Raw genomic sequence first — 21,302 nt, 5'->3', positions numbered from 1 at the left:
TGCTCAGATTTTCTATGAAATATTCCCCACGCTGTACTGATTTAATTTCAGTACACTGTTTTGCTTCCATTTGTCTTCCACGTTTTCTGGTCTGGGACACAGAGAAAAAAGCCTTTTCTGGTAGCAATTGGTGCAAATCAGAAATCAGTCAGCAATAATACAGAATGCAAATGTCATTTTTTAAGGAGGAGGATATTGGGAGCATGCACTGATCGGGACCCGGGTGCAGCTGTGCAACAGGTGACACCTCAGCACCACACTGGAACAGTGCAAGGTTTCTTACACTGGCTGGAGTGCCAATCCTGCCATCAACCCCCAAGTTTTCCCTGGCAGGGCTGGATGCAAGTTAACATCATACCCATGAAGAAGCAATTGCAGGTTAAGAGCCTAAACAGAATGGAAATTATTATTATCTCACCGTTATAAAAGAAAATCTTGAGACGAGACTTATTCCAAGAGATTTTTTCAAGTCCCTCCCTCCTCTCAACCAATTACGGTTAACGGCCTACGCCAACGGTCCTCTCACCTCTCATTCGTGTGAATGCTTTTGTCAGACACAGTTTCTGCGCTGTCAGCTCTTATGAATTTTTTCATTTTCCTCACTTTTAAGTTCACAATAAAAGAAGACTTTATTATGTCCAAATCTTATTGAAGAATTTCATCCCGAAGGGTTATGATCAGAAGAAATGAGTACACAGGCAATCCTAGCACTGAGAAACGATGAAGTCAAATGAATTAACACAAAAATTGTCGATCAGTTAAACGGCAAATTGATTAAATGCGTATCAATAGACTATGCTGAAACAGTTGGTGGTGATTGTGCGGAAGATGAAAACATCAACTTACAATATCCTGTAGAATATCTACAACCATTAACACCATCCGGTCTTCCACCAGCCGAATTACTGTTGAAAGAAGGGTATAATAATGTTATTGCGTAATTTATGTATGAGTGATGGACTATGCAATAGGACAAGACTAGTTGTATTGAAAATTGGTCGAACAATTCTGACATGTAAAATTTTAACAGGCGACAAGAAAGGTAATGAAGTACATCTTCCGCAGATAACATTAAACACCAAAGGAGATCTTGATGTGCCATTCGTATTAAAATGTTTACAGTTTAAAAGTTAATTCCAAATATTGTTTTTACTGTAGTTTTACAGTAAAAGTAAAAAGTGAAAGTAAAAGTGATGGCTTAAAAAGTATTTGCCTGTTGTAAAAGGCACTATATAGCGCCCCACCCAGCACAGACTTAAGCAGAGGCACGTGTAAAATAAACAGGCTTTTTATTTTTCTCTTCAGCCGTGAGGCATGTCTTCCCCATGTCCCACAGGCCCAACACTGTCTAAACAACCCTTCCTGGCACCACCACTCCTCCCAGACAACCTTGTCCTCTTCCTCCTGATTCTGGCCTCTCAGTGGTGGAGGCTGGCTCGTTTTATACCCCACCCGGAAGTGTTCCAGGTGCTTGACCACCTGGTCCTAATTGCACCTCCGGGTGGGCTGAAGATTCGTCAAGCCAGGCTCTTGAGTCGTGGCAGCACCCCCTAGCAGCCACCCCCTCTCCCAACCAGGCTGTAGAGGACTCCATATCCCATGGAGCCACGTGGGAGAGTGGGAAATGAACATTGGCCAGGGAGGCTGCCACCTAGCGTCCCGGGGGAGGTAATGAGCTGTCCATGATGGCTCCCCCAGAACATATGCAGCAGGGGCATCCCAACCGGACATGGGACCCTGCTGTCTGTCACACTGTTAATTTCAAAGCCAAACAGAACGAAAATGTATAATGCAACGAATATCTCTAACGCAACATGAAACATAATTTTCTTTCAATTTATTATGTTTTACTATTTTTTACTATGGTTAATTACTCGCTGTAATGTAAAATAGTTAGGTCTATTATACAAATGTAACAATTCCCATGAAAATAACAATCTGTTTAAATTGTACATCCACTTCCCCATATGCGAGCAGCTTATCTGCAAAGAGGCTAGCACGTAGCGCCCGCACAATGGTTGGCAAGCAAAGCAAGCAGGGGGCAGAGCCCCCTAGTTTTCTAAACTATATACTGGTATATAATTATATATATACTACAAATATATATATATATATATATATATATATATATATATATATATATATATATATATGGGTCTGCATGGATTTCCTCTGGGTGCTCCGGTTTACTCCCATAGTCTAAAGACAAGCAGGCAAGATGCATTGGTGACATTAAATTGACCATAGTGTGTGTGTGTGTTTGCCCTGTGATGGATTAGCACCCTGTCCACAGTTTGTTCCTGCCTTGCGCCTTGTGCTAGCTGGGATAGGCAGCAGCACTTCCCGTGTCCCTGTTCTGGACTAAGTGGGTTAAAAAATAACTTTTTAGTAAATTTGCAAAAAGTCTTAAATCCTGTTTTTGCTTTGTCATTTTGGGGTAATAAGTGTTGTTGGATGAGTGAAAAAATCGATTTAGATGATTTTTAGCATAAGACTGCAATATAAATAATGTGAAAAAGGGGTCTGAATACCTTGTGAAGGCACTATATGTTCCTACCGCCCTTTTTCCAATGTGACCATATATTATGTATTTAAAGCTTTTATAATACTACTAAAAATTGTAATCTTACAACCCCATTTATGTCTCTGGAAGGTGACCTGAGCATAACATAAGCATGGCATTCCTTATAATTTGAATTTCCCTATCAAGTTTGCTAGAACACAGTGAATGCCCATGCTACACATTAACTTTTTGAAATGAGCATAGTCCGTTACTTACAGTAGATGTGAATTAAATGCAGGTCAAAGATGTACACAAGTATTTAACCAGGTAGAATTGCTTATCTGAATGTCAAAGAGCATTAATGGTTAACTTTTACATTTTGAAATAGATCTAGATGTTCAATGTACTGGACACTATTAGAAGATAAAGGTAAGACTTATAGCCACTCTCTAGTGCAGTGTTCTAGATGCTCCAGAAGACAATGAACAAAAAGTAAAAATACAGAAAAGATTATTTTCAAAGGGTTACTTCATGTTACCCTGGTAGGCCACTGCACTTTATGTTTACTTTTCTCCAGACTTATTGTTTTGGGCAGTATGGTTGAACAATGGCTAATTCTCCTTCACAACACTCACAGACTGGGACTGAATGTGTCCCATCACTTTATGTGTATTGCTGTAAACAGGACACATTTGTGGTGGAAGGACTAGGGGAGAGAGCATGGTCTGGGCATTACCTCCCCGGGGATGCTAGAGGGTAGATTCTCTGGGTTACTGTGGCTCCACAGAGTCCCGCAGGGCACAAAGTTTGCTGCAGTTCTATTGGGTTCTGTGGATGCTGCCGGGGGAGCGGTGAAAATGGCAGAGCCCTTCAGGGCATGAATTTTGCCACATCCAGAAGTGCTGCCGGAAGGAGATCACAGGACACCTGGAGCACTTCTAGGTGCTCTATAAAAGGAGCCTGCTGCCACCACTCCGGGTGCCAGAGTTGAGAGGGAGACGACAGAGCTTGCCGGAGGAGGACTGGAGGCAAAGAGGAATTAGTGAGAGAGAGAAGAGAAAGAAGACAAACTACTGTAGTTATTAGTGCTTTATTGATGCTTTGTACTGGGCTGCTGCGGGAGTGTTTCCCAATGAAATAAACGTGGTGTGCTGAAACGTGTGTCCTGGTGTCTGTAAGTTTCGGGTTTGAACGGCTGGTGTGCCCCCTGCAGGCCACAGTGTACTTTGCACAATCTCCCTCTGTTCATGAAGGTTTCTTCTGGCTGTTCTGGTTTCTTATCATATCCCAAATACAAACATGTACGGTTGATCAGTGATTCTAAATTTGTTTAGTATGAGTGAGTACATGTGTGCCTTATGATGGGATGGCAACCTGTCCAAGATTGACTGCAGCCTTATACCTGATGCTGGCAGGATAAGATCCAGCACCCTGCGACCTTGTAATTAAATCAATGAGCTTGGAAAATTGAATGATGACAATAAAAAAGCAGTGATATGGTTTTATAGTTTGAAACAATGCAATCAGATAAGCAGGGTAGAAAATCAATATATATATATATATAAAGCAGAACCGCTTTATCGGTGTACTGGTGATTCTTGAATCAACTGCAATAATTTAATATCTGCAGAGTTTGTGAGTGAGATTAATTGCTTCTATAATGTTCCCAAAATAACTTGAACATTCAACACTGATTAATTTCTTTTTCAGTTTTAGAATATTTTAAACATTTTGTGAAGTCACCACAAAGCTGGGGGTAGCAGAGTTAAAGATTTGCATTGGGTGTGACAAGGATGGATAGGATTAGAAATGAGTACAACCACTAAGTTACAATTAATAGTTCTGAGAATCAAAGTAGGTGTACTTATGGTTTTGGTATATATGATCCTTTGTTACTTTCCTGGCTGGCTTTTTCCAGACACATGAAAGGATCTTCAGCACACCTTTCACTCTTTATTTTAGAAGCTTGTCACTTTCTTCACCTTGGTCACACCTTCTGGTTGTGGGTGGTACTGCAGTTTCTGCTTGAGGTTCAAACGCGCCATGTTGGTCCTCTTGTTGCTAGATTTTTCTTGTTGTAGACAAAGATTTACAAAAGACACTGCCATCAGTTTTCCTCTGTACATGTTTCACTGTTTGCTGTCAGGAGCAACTGTCGAACAAATAGCAAGAGGAAAATATACACAACATACAAGTTGTAGGAACTTCTCTCAGGGTAAATACAAAACAGTAAACAAAATCGTAACTGAATTTGCACAGCGCAAGTTTGAAAATTCGCCAGTGCTTATCAAAGGGAAATTCTGAAATTTCAAAGATGTGCAAAGAAACGCCCACAAGCAGGGCTTCACCATTTCAAGCAGAACAACACAGACTCTCAGTCTTATCAGTAGCCTACATCAAGCTTCGGAGGAATATTTAACGGTTGCATTTTAACAGAATCTCTCTCCACTATTTTACTACTCTGGTGTTGTTATATGTACTTGTAATTTATTTTAGAGAAAAAGTAGTCAAACAAGTTTGCATCATAGATAGGTGTTTCTAAGTCAGTAACTAGTAGGATGAAACAAAAGTCAAGGTCAGAAACCAGGAAGTTAAAATGCAAAATATGAGTGTTTTCGCTAAATATTTTCAGCTAAATTCTGTCCCTTTATTTTGGTAACACATGAACAATAGTTCCTAGCTGGAAATGTAAACGAAACTCAGTGCTAATAAATAAACTCTTTGTAGGCTAAATCGAATAGGCAAAATGACGCTACACATAATTTTCATCAATGCATTAAAATTTGAATTGAAACTATTTGCTTAGTACTCATATAACTGTTAATGTTTACACATTTGGCAAAAAAGTAGTATATAAGCTGCTCAAAAAAATTAAAGGAACACTTTGAAAACACATCAGATCTCAATGGGAAAAAGAAATCCTCCTGGATATCTATACTGATATAGACTGGGTAATGTGTTAGGAACGAAAGGATGCCACATCGTTTGATGGAAATGAAAATGATCAACCTACAGAGCCCTGAATTCAAAGACGCCCCAAAAATCAGAGTGAAAAAAATATGTGGCAGGCTAGTCCATTTTGCCAAAATTTATTTGCAGCAACTCAAAATTGTACGCAGCACTTTGTATGGCCCCTGTGTTCTTGTATACATGCCTGACAACATCGGTGCATGCTTCTAATGAGATGACAGATGGTGTTGTGGGGGATCTCCTCCCAGATCTGGACCAGGGCATCACTGAGCTCCTGGACAGTCTGAGGTGCAACCTGGTGGCATTGGATGGACCAAAACATAATGTCCCAGAGGTGTTCTATTGGGTTTAGGTCAGGAAAGTGTGGTGGCCAGTCAATGGTATCAATTCCTTCATCCTCCAGGAACTGCCTGCATACTCTCACCACATGAGGCCAGGAATTGTCGTGCACCAGGAGCCACTGTACCAGCATAGGGTCTGACAATGGGTCCAAGGATTTCATCCTGATACCTAATGGCAGCCAAGGTGCCTTTGTCAAGCCTGTAGCGGTCCGTGTGACCCTCCATGGATATGCCTCCCCAGACAATCATTAACCCACCACCAAACTGCTCATGCTGAATGATGTTACAGGCAGCATAATGTTCTCCATGGCTTCTCCAGACCCTTTCACTTCTGTCACATGCTCAGGGTGAACCTGCTCTCATCTGTAAAAAGCACAGGGCACCAGTGGTGCATCTGCCAATTCTGGTATTCTATGGCGAATGCCAATCGAGCTGCATGCTGCTGGGCAGTAAGCTCAGGGCCCATTAGAGGACATGGGGCCCTTGGGTCACCCTCATGAAGTCTTTCTGGTTGTTTGGTCAGATACATTCACACCAGTGGCCTGCTGGAGGTCATTTTGTAGGGCTCTGGCAGTGCTCATCCTGTTCCTCCTTGCCCAGAGGAGCAGATACTGGTCCTGCTGATGGGTTCTATGGCCCTCTCCAGCTCTCCTAGAGTAACTGCTTGTCTCCTAGAATCTCCTCCATGCCCTTGAGACTGTGCAGGGAGACACAGCAAACCTTCTGGCAGTGACACGTATTGATGTGCCATCCTGGAGAAGTTGGACTACCTGTGCAACCTCTGTAGGGTCCAGGTATCGCCTCATGCTACCAGTAGTGACACTGACTGTAGCCAAATGCAAAACTAGTGAAGAAACAGTCAGAAAAGATGAGGAGGGAAAAATGTCAGTGGCCTCCACCTGTTAAACCATTCCTGTTTTGGGGGTCATCTCATTGTTGCCCTTCTACTGCATCTATTGTTAATTTCATTAACACCACAGCAGCTGAAACTGATTAACAACCCCCTCTGCTACTTAACTGACCAGATTAATATCCCATAAGTTTCACTGACTTTATGCTATACTCTGATTAAAAAGTGTTCCTTTAATTCTTTTGAGCAGTATATTTATAAATGCCAAACCCTAATTTGTTTGTCTGTCTGCGTGTAACTTGATTTGAAGAAGTTGAGCTGCCACTCTAACTATGAGTAGCTTTGCTGCACAGTGGCTTCACAGCACCTACCTATAAATGAGACGTCACTGTTGAAGCATCTTATAGTGGACTATGCTCTGTACCTTCTAGTATTTAGTGGCAGCTGCCAGTCACACCCGTGGCAACAGAAGTGGCAGCATAGTGGGGATGACTGTCTGCTGGCAGTGTTTCTTGACAGTTGGCAGGACAATTGATAAGACTGACAGCTGACAGTGGGAACAGAATGGGTGAATTTCAAGCAGAACTTCACTTGCTGTCCCTGAAACGGACCTCATAGTGCTCAGTGAAAGCAGGGGTGAAATTGGAACAGGCAGCCCCACCATCAGGATGTGGTCATGTGATAAGCATATGATGTCAAATGGGTGAACTTCTGTGATTTCGGCAGTTATCTTCCCCAACCTACCCCAATAGTAAGATTATTAGCTTTTCTAATTTTTTGTAAATTGTTTGTTACTTATTGATAATTCTTGACAGTACTTTGATTTTGTCTTTTTTTTCCCCAAAATTATATTGTGCCTGTTTTTATTTCTTTTATCTCCAGTACTGAGGTAATTGGTATGTATTAGGGTAATTAAGGTAGAGAGTGCTATGATGTTATTAGTTACATTTTTCTATTATTTTTTCATTGTTGCGGCTGTTTTGTGGTTCTCTGTATTGCCATTACTAGAACGATTGGTGGGCATGTAACCCTTGATGTGTGATATGTGACGTCATCATGCTGCCAGTATAAAACATGACAGCACTATTCAGTCATTTCTAGAGTATTTGGATGCTTCTCTAAAATTGCTACTTTGCAGTTAATTTGCATTTTGACTCTTTAATATTCAGTTTGAATTTTTGACTTTTGTCTGTTTAATTCCTGTTTTGGTCTTGGTAGCATGATCATTTTGACCTCCTGTTAATGAGTTTGGAACATGGCCAATGACGATTCCTTTAGAACTTTCCCTCAGGGCTCTTGGTCCATTTTATCAATCATCCTTTTCAGGACACTCTTCCATTTTGTTCACCTCAAATGGAATAGACAGGTTTCTGATGCTGACTGTCAGGGGAAGTCAACTATTACAGCATATACTGTATATATATAGTGCCTGATCTGGCACAGACTGACACAGAGGCACCTGTAAAATCCAAACACACATTATTTTTTTCAGCTGGAGGGCACGTCTTCCCTGTGAATCCCCCAGCCACAACACAGTCCCAAAAGCAACACAACTCTCTTCCCAGGCAACCTCGTCCTCTTCCTCCTGATTCTGGCCGCTGAGTGGTGGTCGCTGGCTCCTTTTTATCAGGCACCTGGAAGTGCTCCAGGTGGTTGACTGCCAACATCTGGCTGCACTTCCGGGTAAGGTAAAGCCAGTGCCCAAAAGGGGCCAGCCGCTCCTGTTGCAGTACCGGAACCCCACAGAGCAGCACAGAACTTCAACCCCCATGAAGCCCTGGGGGAGTCCGAGGCACTGCTGCAACCCAAGGAGGCTGCCATTTAGCGTCCAGGGGGAGATACTGGGCTTCCCCCCCTTGTCCCCCTGGCAGATGTGGTGAAGAGGTGTCCCGGCCAGGTATGGGCCCCACCCATCTGTCACAATATATATATATAATATGTATATATTGTGGAAAAGGCACTGTACCAGCGTTGACCCGACACAGACTGACACTGGAGGCAAGCGTAAAAATAAATAAACTTTTATTTTCTTTGCCTGGGGTCCAACGTCTTCCCTGTGTCCCTCAGGCACAACACAGTCCCACACTAAGCACACACGAACACAAATCTCTCTTCTTCTAAATCCTCCACTCCTCTCTGGCAGCTTTGTCCCTCTTCCTCCCGACTCTGGTGCCCAGAGTGGTGGCTGCTGACACCTTTTATAGTCCACCTGGAAGAACCGCCCAGACGGGCTCAGGAACCCCTGCAGCGGACCCTGATGGCCACCCTGAGTCCCCACAGGGCTGTGGAGAACTCCATCTCCCATGGAGGCCTGCAGGAAACTGAGGCACCACTGCCACCCAGGGGGGCTGCAATCTAGTGACCCGGGTGATATATTGTGCAATCTATGTCTGTTCCCCCGGATTATATACAGAAGGGGCGTCCTGGCCGAGGGCTGTCCACCACTATATATATATATATATATATATATATATATATATATATATATAAAATGTGTGTGTGTTTGTGTGCGTCTGTAAAAGAAGTTAGGTTAAGTTAGTTACAAGGCCATGGAATTTAGAGGAGAACAGGACAACAGTTGACTTGGTAAGAAGAAAAGAGGCCAGATACAGTAAAAAAAATCAATGAGTAGTGGAAAGTAGCTGTTGTGTTTGTATTGAGGTGCGTAGGTGCTTTAGTCACCCCATTTGTTAAATAAAGCTTCTATATCTGTTAAATAAGAGCCTACAAGGGCCAGCTGGTTTACTGTTTTTAATGTTTTTGTTATTTTAATGTGTCTCTGTAATCATCCTTTCCTCCTATTTAAAGCCACTTTGGTCTCCTTGGAGGCAATCCAAGTTTGGAGATATCTCACGAATAGTAATTTTCTCAAGTTAAATAAAGAGAAAACTGAAATTTTAGTGATCAGCAATAATGGATACAATGAGGCTATTAGAAATAAACTGGATACATTAGGATTAAAAGTCAAGACGGAGGTAAAAAGCTTAGGGGTGATTGTTGACTGTAATCTGAATTTTAAATCACATATTAATCAGATCATTAGGACAGCATTTTTTCACTTAAGAAACATAAGTAAAGTTAGAACTCTTTTATCACTGAAAGATGCTGAGAAATTAGTTCACGCGTTTGTTTTCAGTCGACTAGATTACTGTAACGCACTCCTCTCAGGACTACCCAAAAAGATATAAATCGTTTGCAACTAGTGCAGAATGCAGCTGCTAGAATCCTAACTAGGAAAAGAAAATCTGAACACATTACTCCAGTTTTGATGTCACTACACTGGTTACCTGTGTCATTCAGAATTGACTTTAAAATTCTGCTTATGGTTTATAAAGCCTTAAATAATCTCGCCCCATCTTATATATCGGAATGTCTGACACCTTATATTCCAAATCGTAACCTCAGATCCTCAAATGAGTGTGTCCTTAGAATTCCAAGAACAAAACTTAAAAGAAGTGGTGAGGCGGCCTTCTGCTGCTATGCACCTAAAATCTGGAATAGCCTGCCAATAGGAATTCGCCAGGCTGATACAGTGGAGCACTTTAAAACACTGCTGAAAACACATTACTTTAACATGGCCTTTTTATAACTTCATTTTAATCGTAATTTAACTTAATCCTGATACTCTGTATGTTCAATTCATCATAACAACTATTCATGGTGGCTCTAAAATCGGTACTGACCCCTACTCTCTTTTCTGTTTCTTTTTCCGGTTTCTTTGTGGTGGTGGCCTGCGCCACCACCACCTACTCAAAGCTTCATGATGCTCCAACATTAATGGACTGATTAAAAGGAAGAAGTCTACGTGACCATCATCATCATCAAGCCCTTCCGTGAGAATCCTAAATCCAAAGAGGACTGTTTCATTTATGTTAGGTAGAATGCCCAGAGGGGACTGGGCGGTATCATGGTCTGGAATCCCTACAGATTTTATTTTTCTCCAGCCGTCTGGAGTTTTTTGTTTTTCTGTCCCCTGGCCATTGAACCTTACTCTTATTCGATGTTAATGTTGATTTATTTTTTATAATTATGTCTTTCATTTTTCTATTCTTTAATATGTAAAGCACTTTGAGCTACTGTTTGTATGAAAATGTGCTATATAAATAAATGTTGTTGTTGAATGTCATTACTAACCACAAGGTGAAAAAAGAAAAAAACTAAAGAATATGAGGACAGCAGGGCGGGTTGGTTGTCAGTAAAAAAATAAGAGAAGGGCAAAAAGTCCAATATCTGATTTTAGCATATGAGGTATAGTGAATGAATTTTAGGAAGAAACCAGAGCAGTCCATCACATGCAAAAAGTTTATAAAGTTATATTTTGACAATCTGCAGTAAATAAGAAAATGTGAGTAAGAAAGGAATAGTCACAGAGGATCAAATCGTGATATGTGAATGGAGAACAGAGAAGAACTAAATGGAAAAGGATGAAAGATTTAAAGATGAATGGACAGCATCAGCCGAAAGAATACAGGAAGCTGCAAAATATATGTTAGTGTTGGAATTAGCAAAGACTGCTAAAGGCAAGGAAAACTGGCAGTGATCCATTGTCACGTAATTGGTATTGAAAACCAAGAAAATGAAGTACAAAGAAAAACTGCCACCATGAAGTGAGCCAAAAAAAAAACAACAAAACTAAACAAAAAAACAACAGTAAACAAATCAATGGGTTGCTAAAGCTAAAGTCAGTTACCAGTGAAAGATTTACAGTGGACTTTAAAAAGATAGCAGGCCCCAGTGAAGCACAAAGAGAGACATTAATAGTAAATGAACAGTACAAGATCATTAGAAGTCAAATATTCAAGAAGAAGTGTACTTTAGTGGATTTTGTAAACCATTGAGTTCTTTAATTAATAACACTGGACATGAAATGAAGGAAATAAATAATGATAAAAGTTTGAATAAAGAAAATAGCCTGCAAGAAAATGAGTATGTATTTATGCCAGGAGGTTTAACATTTAAAGCCATTTGTGTCTTATAAACAGTACAGCGTATGGGCCTTGCTTTATTTGTATGGTGGAGTAATAATGAGAACAATTTGGTATGTAATGGCTAGACAAATTTCAGATAAGGGCATAATAATTGTCAAGAATACTAATAAATTCACACATGCTATGATGGCACTTTGGAAACAACCTGCTGGAATACAGCAGTCCTCCCAATTACGGTAAGGATGCATCAGTGATCGGCACTAAGTCTTAACTTGTTTGTCCTGGTGCTTGATACAGTATGTTAACACACTGCTGATGAAGCGCCATGAATCATACTGCCAATGTGTGACTGTGGAGTAGATATAACAGAAAAAAACATTACTCATGGGGAAAATCAAACTTGAAATTTTTGGCTTTTATATTATTGTGCTGAAACTGAGAAAAGACAAATGAAAAAAGAATGAAAGATGATCAAAAGACAGAAAGTGAAGAGTTTTGCGGGAATGTAACGTGGGGTGGTTAATGGTGTACAGTGTACCAGAGGAAGAACACAAAAAAATATATATATAATCTGAAATTGAAGGCCAAAAATAGGCAAGGAAAGGATCCTAACAATAACTATTGTTCCTTTCCCTAACTAGAATTATTAATTGTTTGTTTTGATTTTTATCTAACAAAAAGAAAATTAACAATAGACAAGTAATAAATGATACAGAAGTAAGCAGTAACTTCCTAAATATCATTTACAACAGATTTTAAGTAACCAGATGAGTTATTTCAGGGCACCAATCATAAGTAAGGTCTTTTTATTTTTGATAATAAGGTGCTGCAGGAGTTGCTGATTTACATAGTCTGAAACAGTAACTTATAACACGGATATCACGTCAACAGAACTCCATAAGACACACAACACTGCAGAGCTTCCAACTTCTGACTGCATGTCTAAATAAATGAGTAAATTACGATAACATTAATGTCTAATTCTAAATGTCTATGTAAAGACTACAATACTGAGCTGAAAGAAGCCCGAGATGTACCCTGAACATGTAAAGTGTATGGACTGGAGAAAGTTGGGGGCGAGTTTTTAGAAAGAAGTCCTGTAGGTGTATCCTCTTCAGTGGCAGATTTCAATGCTATCCACTACTAAGATTTTAGCAAGCTACCTTCAGAGATGTAATCTTGTCCCAAGAATCATGTCTGACCGTGTGAAACTAGGGGCATGGTTATCAACAACAATATGTGGCATTGTTCACAGGAGAAATTGAAAACTGAAAGGTGACATGATGACATCACAGAGACAGATATATAAAAGAGAGGGTAAAACTAGTGTAAAAATACAAAATAATTATAAAAATGGATTATGTATAATACAAAACCATTAAAACACATGTCTTAAAGGTCAATTTTGATTTTATAGAAATTTGTCAGCTATATGATATTAATAGAATAACTGATTTGTGCATGAAAATATGGATCACACAAATATTGGATGTAGTGAACATTGCTGAAAAAATTAAAAAATATCAACTATGATCTTTTTTTAGTTGTGATAGTCATGATATACAATCATAACTAACCGAATACATCTAAAAGATGATTCTAGAATGATAAAGACCAAAACGATATCCTACAGATGTCCTGCCTTTAAACATCATCATTATCATTTTCACTCAGCTTATCTTAAATAGAGTTGTGGTTGCAACGTGCTGAGCCATGCTGACCAGGCCACGCCATCTGCAGCAACATGTTTCAACCCTGGACACTCCCAGTCTAGCTGAGAATTCCTCCAGTATATTGTGGGTATGGCCATGGGTCTGATGAAAGTCGGCCAACTCTTGCACATCCCCCCATAGCAGACATCAAGAGGCATTCTAACTACATGCTAAAACCTGCTCAACTGGCTCATCTTGATTCAGAAATCAACGGTTCAACTCTGAGCCCCTTTTGAATTCTGGTCCTGAGCTTATCATATTAAATTTAAATGTACATTATGAAAGCTAAAAAGATCAATGCCAGATTCAAAAAGCATAGAGATGCTAAGCCACAAAAGGAAAATTGAAAGCAACAATGACTTCATAATTAAAGAATCCTAATAGGAAATATCTGTTTATCTGGTGCCCTTAAAGTTAAATCTTCCCTTTATCTTACCATTTACCGATCCCAATTAATCCATCTTTTTTCTCACAGGAAGCTGAAGGCCATTCCAGCAGCATCAAAACAAGTACTGTATATTCACACACAAACACACACACACACACTCAAATTAGACCAGTCATTGATAACCTCACCTGCTTGACTTGGGATGTAGAAGGAAATGGAAGAACATGGAGAAGACATACTGTACGTGAATGCATAATGTGAAAATTGCGCGCAGACTCTGACCTTCCTTTACTCACACACTGCCTCCTGCAGACGGGACACAGCAGTGCCTAAATATATACCAATAGCAAAAATCTACAGTCTTTCTACCAGCATTAAAAATATGTGACAGCTTTTTTATGCGTCATCAAAGTGAAATGGAAAAAGAGCAAAGTATTTTTACATCTTTTACTTTTCTCTTATTAAAAAGTTGTATTTCTTTAACTATCTTTAATTTTATTTGCTATTTTCTTTTTTGACATTATGCATATTTGCTGTTGAATCTAAGTTTAAAGAAAAATTCTAAAGACCCATAAACCACAACAAACCTTTCATCCTTACAAGTGGCCTTTTTTGCCTAAGTATCCATGGCATATTGTCAGTCAATCACTTCTTATACTTTGGAGCTCCTTTCACAGAAATTTCTATTACAAAGGGCTTTACAAAGCAAATAATGAGATTACACTTTGAGATAAAATGTGCACACTGCACGGCTGTCATTCTTGGTGTTGTTCAAAAATTTAAACAGACTACACACAAAAATAAGAATAAGCAGTATTGTGCTGTCCCTTTTTAGAAGTTAAAAAATGCTAATGTATTCACTCTGTCTTCTCTCAGTGCGATATGCATAACTCAAGACCTGAGAAAGCTAAAGAAACCAAATTAACTTTCAGTTTCCTTTGATTGTTTTGTTAAAAAAACAAACAAACAAACAAAAAACATTAAAGATTGGTAGATTCTGGCCAAGTAGCTAAGGTTGAAGAAGCCCATGGTGAAAACTACCATGAAAAACAACAATACAGAGTCGAAGAAAAGCAGGCACACAAACCTTCCTACCTGAATCATATAACTGAGCTTATTTTATTGTCATTGTACTGTTTAACTGTCCCTTGATACATCAGCACAGCCATCACAGCAGCTCTCTTACTTTCAGTTAAATATACCAGCTCTTTTTTAGTAACCACAAATCAAATCAACAAGAACTTAATATACTACCAACAATTGAATTGTTTAATTGATATTACATTTCATTACGTTAGAAACAAAACCAAAATCTTTTAATGAAAAAAAATATGAATTACCAGCAATTCTTTTATCCTCTTATTGAAATATAAAATTTCTTTATCCAGAAGAAAGTATGCCATAGTAACAAGTGACAATTTTTTTATTTCCATTAGCTATCATATTCATGCCATTAACATAGTAGATATTCATTCCTTCTCTATTCTGTATATCCTATTCAGTGCTGTGCGGCTAGAGTAACAGGTCCATGGCAGATTGTATGCCTACAGTTTTTGCCTTTTTCTTATTAGAACACAGGTCTGTGGAGCTTACTTCATGTCTGAGGCCTCTGTTAACTATGCTGTGGCCCTGGTTTAGTGTTTGGAGGATAATCATAATTCAATTATTATAAAAAAAACAATTTAGGCCATTCTGACTAGCAGTTGTAACATGATCATGATCATCCTGTGCTGTGTTAATAGACATTCTGTCTTGATTTCAGTTTTGAGACTGATATTAGCAGGTACAGTTGACCATTCCAGATTTTGGGCTGTTACTGTGAGACTGTGTTGCCATTCTTTAGTATCAATATGTTCTGAGATTTTGTAGGTAAAGAAGTGAGTCGTTTTGAAGTAGTGTAGTTATCTCAGTTAAGAAAGACAGTAATTTCAATGTAATGCTGTTATACTCACTAATCATGATGCCGGGTCAGTCAGGATTGGAAACAGCATCACCAGCACCTCCACACTGAGCACTGGTGCTCCACAGAGCTGTGTGCTTAGTCCACTGATGTTCATTTTACTGACTCACAATTTTGCAGCAATGCACGTCTTGAACTACATCATCAGGTTCATTGATGACACAACTATGGTGGGCCTCATCAGCATGAACAATGATTCAGCATACTGAGGAGTCGGTGCCTCATTTAACGGACTGGTGCAAACCCAACAACTTATCTCTGAATGTAGACAAAACAAAGGAGATGACTGTTGACTCCAGATGAACTAGAAGCAACCACTCTCTGCTGTACATCAATGGCTGAAGGGTGGAGATTGTCAAGAGCATCAAATTCCTTGAACCTCACCTGGTCTCTCCACACCAGCTACATTGCAAGGAAATCCCAGCAGCATCTTTACTTCCTGTGAAGACTGAGGAAAGCCCATTTCCCACTATCCATGCTCACCTTCTCGTACAGGGGGACTATTGAGACCATCCTGAGTAGCTAAATCACTGTCTGGTCTGGAATTGCACTGTTGTGGATCGCAAGACTCTGAAGCGGATAGTAAGGACAAGTGAGAAGATCATCAGAATCTCTCTTTGCTCCATCACAGACATGTACACCACACGCTGCATCTGCAAAGCCATCAGCATTGTGGAGGTCCTGACACACCCCTCACATAAACTATTCACTCTCCTTCCATTTGGAAAAATGTATCAAAGCATTAAGGCCTTCACAACCAGAATGTGAAATAGCTTCCTACTTCCAGTGTCATGTTTTCATCTGTTCCTTCTATTAAGATACTGTCACATGTTTGGCTTAACCTGCTACTTTTTGTACCTTTAGATATCATAAATGTGTACTGGTTGGCGCAGCACTGTCTGTTTGTACCACTGTTCTGCAATGTTTGCACATGCTTGCACACATGCGCTTTACATTGTAATGTGTTTTTTTTTTCTGTAGTCTTGAGTTCTGTGTTGCACTGTGGTCCTGGAGGAACATTGTTTTATTTCTTATGTAATGTATATGGTTGAAATGATAATAAAAGTTACCTGACTTGACTTGACTTGGAAAATGGCAGTGTATTGCATGTTGGTTACTGTATGCAAGTACGAATTTCACTAAACTTGGTACGCATGTCAATAATGACCTGTTAATGAATAGGAAATAATAGTAAAAATAATCTTATCCATTTTCAAATCCTCTTAATCTAATTCAGGGTTATTATTATTATTATTGGTAGAAAATACAGTCCTGTATCATTATTGAAATAGATAATGTACTGAACTATCTACTATGTAATAAAATGGTAAAGCTGTATGTGTATCTGGTTCTGCAGAGAAATTTGATTGTCAGTTTGCTTTGGTGATGCGATCAAAAGAGGAAGTGTGTTAGGCACACCAGGAGGACAAAAGGCATAGGGGACACAGCGAAGAGAGTCACCTTCAAGGAGAGGAGGTGAGTCAGGTGCCTCAAAAATAATGAAAGAATCTGAGAAGCAGGCATTTCAGGAACACACTCAGGAGAGGGAGCGTCGGACAAAAGAGGTTCAGACACAAGAATACTAAGGAAAGTTATTAAAGGTACACATAGGGCAAGAGAGAGCAAATATTTTTAAATTTATCTATTATCTGCCTGTGATAGGTAGCACAGCTAGTATGATAATAATCTTCCAACCTCATAACATTTACTAGAAGATGCAGTACATTATCTGTTATCAATGATATGGATATACATAATAACTGGACTTTGTAAGTAAGTGTGAGTAATGGTAATGTGTATATTCACATTAACATCTGTGTTTAAAATTTTCCATATGAAAACTTATAAATGTACAGTATCAATATACAGTATATGGAAAAAAAGGTACAAAAAAGAAAAAAAAAAACACAAAATATTTTTCAAACCCTCTTAATGCTGTTCAGGATTTCTGGGAAGCAGAGCCCGTCCTCGAAGCTTTGGGTGAAAGAGAGGAACCCACTCTGGGTGGAGCAGAAGTACATCACATGGACATGGGCCAATTGAGAACTGTCAGTTAGCCTAATAAGCATACTTTGAGCTTTGAGAGGAAACCCAGAGTGCCTGGAGAAAAACCCAAACAGACACTGGGAGAACATGCCAACTCCACAAAGAGCAAATAGGTGCGGGGTTTGAATGCAGTATGTTGGAAAAGTTAGGCAGCAGTTTGCTAACCATTGAACGACTGTGCCACCCATATAAAATATTACAATACAAATGAATCCATTGATCTGGTTTGTAAACCTGATTAACTGTTTAGGGTTAGAGGTAGCACGTGCATCAAAATGAATGTACTCAAAGAAAACCCCATATGACTCTGAAACTCCGAAATATTTGCACTAGCCAATGCTACAAACATCCATAAATCACCTACATGTTGTAAGTCTTCCATTATATCATGTTAAACCCTCATAGCACAGAATAAGAGCATCAGCAAGTAGATGAAGTACAGTATAATAAATGATTCTTAAGTTCAGTCCTAGGAGGTCCCCTGTAGTAACAGCATTTTGTTCCAAACAGTTAATGGTCAATGAGTCACCGCAATTTAAACTTACTGTTTAATTAGCTTGTCTTTTTGCCATATCTAATTCTGTCTTCAGAAAAGTACATTAGTGTGACATTTATGTTTAAGTGAAATTTAGAAATGCAGTACCTTTAAATACCTAATTCTCTCTTTTTTCTTTCCTAATTTTTTTTTGCAGATTTTGCTTGCTTACTTGTTTTCTAATTATGGCAAATAATAGGAGTGGGCATAAGGCAAAGGATATTTAATGTTGAAGCTCTGGCATAGATGACCTCATTTCCTCCACCAGCCCTTAAAACCGCCATCTTACCTCCAAGTATTCAGTTCTGTTTTGGACTCAGTCTTGTGAACATCTCTGTTCAATAATTTTTAAACTTTTCCAGCCTGGATATAATATACGGGTGGCTGCCCCAAACCTTTATAATGTCTGGAGAGTATTTATTCTCAATATATATATATATATATATATATATATATATATATATATATATATATATATATATATATATATATACATTTTTTTCTAGTTTTTCTGAAATACAATGAATGACATGAAATAATGAAAAAGTAAATAGTAAACTTTATTTAACGTTTAAGTTAGCCTAAATTGAAAAAGAGGAGACTTCGCAATATTAGAAATGGGCCTTCTTCAAGAAAAAACTAATACGTTGCAACCTACAGATGTTTGCAGCAATTAAAGTTAATGAAGCCTTGCAAATTGAAGCAAATAATTTGCACAGGTGTCCCAACATCTGCTGATTACTTAAAACCCCTCCGTTTGTCTTAAAGCAGAGTTGAAACTGACTGTTACTACACTCTGAGGAACTACCTGGATAGTATTACACTGCAGAAAGTTGTAAATTCCTGTGATAATGGCAAGAAAAATTGCAGTCAACAAATGAAATGAGACGAAGCACTATTGCCTTTAGAAGTGTAGGCCTTTCACTTAAAGAAATTGCAAATAAATCAAGGCGTCAGTGACTATAGTGGTGTCCTACACAATCCAAAGGCAATTGGAAACTGGGTTGCAATTTTGACAGGGCGAGTGGCAGTAAGAAAACCGTTCCTTAAAGGACAAAATAGGGCTTTGAAATTTCGACTGTGGACTACTGCAGACTAAAAGAAAGTGTTATGAATCAAAGAATCAAAATTTGAAATCTTCTGTTCATCACACAGGGTTTGTAAGCCATCAATTTGGTGAAAGGAACATTCCTCAGTATGTGACACCAACTGTCAAACATGGAGGAGGAAGTGTGATGGTCTGGGGTTCTTTTGTTGGAGGGAGAGTTGGTGACTTGCACAGAGTGAATGGCATTCTGAATTACAAGGGTTACCACTGTATTTTGCACCATGCAATACCTTATGTTCTGTGTCTAGTAGGTCAGGGGTTCATCCTACAGCAAGACAATGACCCAAAACATACCCACAGGCAATGTCAGAAATAGACATTAAACTGTGTGCATTTCCATAACAACTGAAGAAACAGAGGTGTTTTAAAACTTTTGATCAGTACGGTATATATATATATGTTAACAGATAAAAAAATCAGATATTGTAACCCTCGAGGTAAAAAACAAACATTAAATTCAGATGTGAGGATAGATTTAATTAATAATTATTAAAGCATAGCTTAAAACAATGTGTAACATAAGAACAGAAAAACATGTACAAAAAGATTGGCACAGATTTAAATTAATCATTTGCAGAGTGTGGAGGTGAGGATTCACACTGCATCAAAAATAAGTTTCAGAATATGTGAGCTTAAATTCAGCTGAAATACAAAATGTATGCCTGAAACACAATAAACAGTAATGCTGTACTATCAAATATGTGACAGTAAAACATTGCAGCTTTTAAAATTGCATGTTACTTAGCATCCTGCTTGATCCTTATCTAAACTTGTTATAAAAATTAAACAAATATAATCCAATGCATTTAATTTAATGTAAACATTTTCCTTGCATCCATTCTACTAGTCTGATTTATTTTTTCCATAAAAGGTTCGTGCAAAGTCTGAGTCAATCCTGGAAGCATTATCCTTTGAAAGCAAGAGTCCTTGTACAGTAAAGCATTGTATGGGAAGTCCACATGTTTAATGAGTCCTTTTTATTAGATGTTTGCTGAGGTGCAAAGCTAGAGAAAATGAATGACAAAAAATTAAACTTAATTTGATGAGCTGGAAGCCACCAGTGGTAAATGAAGTTAGGCAGAACAGGTGAATTCCATACCTTTCTTATCATTCATGAAGCCAGTGTGACAATAATAAAGTACGTCACTCTTTGGTAAACAGCAGAAATGTACCAATCGGTAGTGAGAATGTAAACTGTCAAATTTGAAATATTCAGAAATTTATAGAAAGAGAAATGGTATGAGTTAAATCAATAATCACTAGTGTCATTTGTGACCTCCAGGAGGCACTCACAAAATCAAGAACCATGACTCTAGATTAAGTCTTAAACCAGGGATGCTGCTGTGTTTATTTATTTAGCTAGCTAGCTAAATAGATAGACAGATAGATAGATAGATAGATAGATAGATAGACAGATAGATAGATAGATTCATCCTCTCGTGGAAATGCAGGCGTCCAGTTGCTCAAACACATCAGTAAAATGGTTAACAATTATTATAAAAGCAAAGAGAACATAGTGTCGGAGATGGCTGGGATGGTGACCCGGCTGGGACGCCCAGGAGGACTGGAATAGGGGTCACGCCTTCCCCAGACCAAGTGGGGGCAACAGCCCTGGTTCCTTTGGGGGCCACGGGTACAGAGCTTTGAAGCTCAACCCTGTAGGGGCCTGTGGTCACCGCCAGGGGGCGTCCCAATGCCTGCAGAGCCCTGGACCTCAGCACTTCCGCCACACCCGGAAGTGCTGGGGGGAAGAGGACTGGGGACACCCGGAATGCTTCCGGGAGCGCAGCCAGCAGTTCCACCACACTGGGGAGTGCCAGTGGAAGATTGCTGGGACACACCTAGAGCACATCTGGGGTTGTATAAAAGGGGCCGCCTCCCTTCAGACAATGGCTTGCAGTTGGGAGAGAAGGAGATGAGGTCTTGGAGGAGGCAAGGAGGTGGCAAGGAGGTGGCCTGAA

This window comes from Polypterus senegalus, chromosome 2 (assembly GCF_016835505.1).
Source record: "Polypterus senegalus isolate Bchr_013 chromosome 2, ASM1683550v1, whole genome shotgun sequence".
Classification (NCBI taxonomy): domain Eukaryota; kingdom Metazoa; phylum Chordata; class Cladistia; order Polypteriformes; family Polypteridae; genus Polypterus; species Polypterus senegalus.
This window is presented reverse-complemented; position numbering follows the sequence as displayed.